This window comes from Octopus bimaculoides, chromosome 7 (genome assembly GCF_001194135.2).
Source record: "Octopus bimaculoides isolate UCB-OBI-ISO-001 chromosome 7, ASM119413v2, whole genome shotgun sequence".
Lineage (NCBI taxonomy): Eukaryota > Metazoa > Mollusca > Cephalopoda > Octopoda > Octopodidae > Octopus > Octopus bimaculoides.
The window spans coordinates 65422317-65424045 of record NC_068987.1 but is presented as its reverse complement, the minus strand read 5'-3'; the positions used below and the strand labels follow the sequence as shown (position 1 = coordinate 65424045).

General features: G+C 38.1%; 1 protein-coding gene and 1 non-coding gene across 2 annotated transcripts in view; both read right to left on the bottom strand.

Annotated features, from left to right (window-relative positions):
- LOC106872832 (uncharacterized) overlaps positions 1-1729 on the bottom strand; it is a 98728-nt gene that overhangs the window by 11672 nt on the left and 85327 nt on the right. The window lies entirely within an intron of this gene.
- Positions 924-994, bottom strand: Trnag-gcc (transfer RNA glycine (anticodon GCC)). The gene has a single exon. It is a non-coding gene; the product is annotated as a tRNA-Gly (tRNA).

Below are 1729 nucleotides of genomic sequence, written 5' to 3'. Positions count from 1 at the left end.
CAGCTTAACGATGATGATGATGATGGTGGTGGTGGTGGTGGTGGTGGTGGTGGTGGTGGTGATCCTGTTGATGATGATCATGATCATGATGATAAAAATAGTAACACTGTTAATTAACAAGAAGGGTTGACAAAAAGAGGACGGTACATGACAATATAGAGTGGTATTACACGAAAAAAAAAGTAGTAAACAAAAGAAAAAAATGATTCAATAAAGAAAACTTTTCAAAAATGGGTTAACTCTCGAAGGCTATTCGCGAAAACGCCACAAAAACCACGTTCACCTAAGCCACTAAGGCAAGTGCCTTCTCGCAGTCATCCTTTTCCAATTTCCAGCCATATGCTTGTAACAAGCCCATTCACTCGGATCACGCTCACAACTCTCGTTCATCTTCCAACAAATTTGCTTGGAAGCAGCACTTCTTTTTCCACCTTCATTTTCCTATTCAGATAGAACTTGAGAAGTAGACGGGAACTTGTTATTATTGTTGATATTGATCTTATCGTTGATAATGCGTTGTCTTTCTCTTCTTTCCTCTCTGAAATGCTTCTACAGTTTGCATCTACCAAATCACTCGGAAAACACTGAGCGTCCTGGAGCTATAGTAGAAGACATTAACCGAAGGTTCCACGTGGTGGAACTCCACCCAAAGCCACGTGGTTACAAAGTGAACTTCTTAACCACACAGCTATGCCTGCGCCTGAAAGAAATTTATATACGATCCCCCGACACCTCACTATGTTTTGATTTCCAATCCACTCCGCATGAATGTAGTGATTAGGAAAAATAATAGACATGCAGTGCTGGCGTTTAGCTTTAGATCAGGCTCTTGTGTTATTGTTCTGAGCTAAAATCAAGCAAACTCACCATCCATAAATATTCGTTAAAAGACAATGTAGAAATAAGCAATAAAAAATACTATGTGCATCGGCCGGGAATCGAACCCGGGCCGCCCGCGTGGCAGGCGAGCATTCTACCACTGAACCACCGATGCTTACATGTGAAACGCTTTTGAATAATTGATTATAAACTATTTTCTCTCCAGAAGCAATGTCTGACTTCGTAAAATGGATTTTAGTTTACTTTATAAACTAGGCACAAGTTGTGACAAGTAATTATTTGTCTCAACTTACGCAATGCAGCTGACGATTCAAAGAAAGGGTGAAATACCATTATACATGGCTACCAACGACTCAAAACTAAGAACTTTATAATGTGTAGAAACAAAAAAATATAAAATGTGCGTGCTCCATTCACCTTTTAACTCTTTGGTGTAACTTCCAAATTTTCAATCTCATCATTCAACTTAACTTAGTCTTGAAGTAATTATCTCTCCTATAAAAGCTAGCCACCAGGGACACGCTGTGTAATCGAATATATCCATTTGGTATTTGAGTGATATTCTATTCTAACAACTCCCAAAGGAAGAAAAGTAAAGCCGCAAGCTGACCTTGGCAGAATTGAAATTACAGCTTTGAGACATAACTAAATAGTATAACGCATTTCGTTCATAATTCTGTTAGCATATTTCCTTTTTCAATAAGACAACAATTGGTTAAACAGACTGCATTCTATTACACGTACTACTTATGTTTCAGATATTTAAAATCGAGTCAATGTAATTTTAAATTGTTTATCTTAAATTTGACAAAATAAACAGAAGTGTATGAGTGTGCGCGCGTGTATGTGTGAGAGAGTGTGTGTGTGTGTGTGTGTGTGTGTGTGTGTG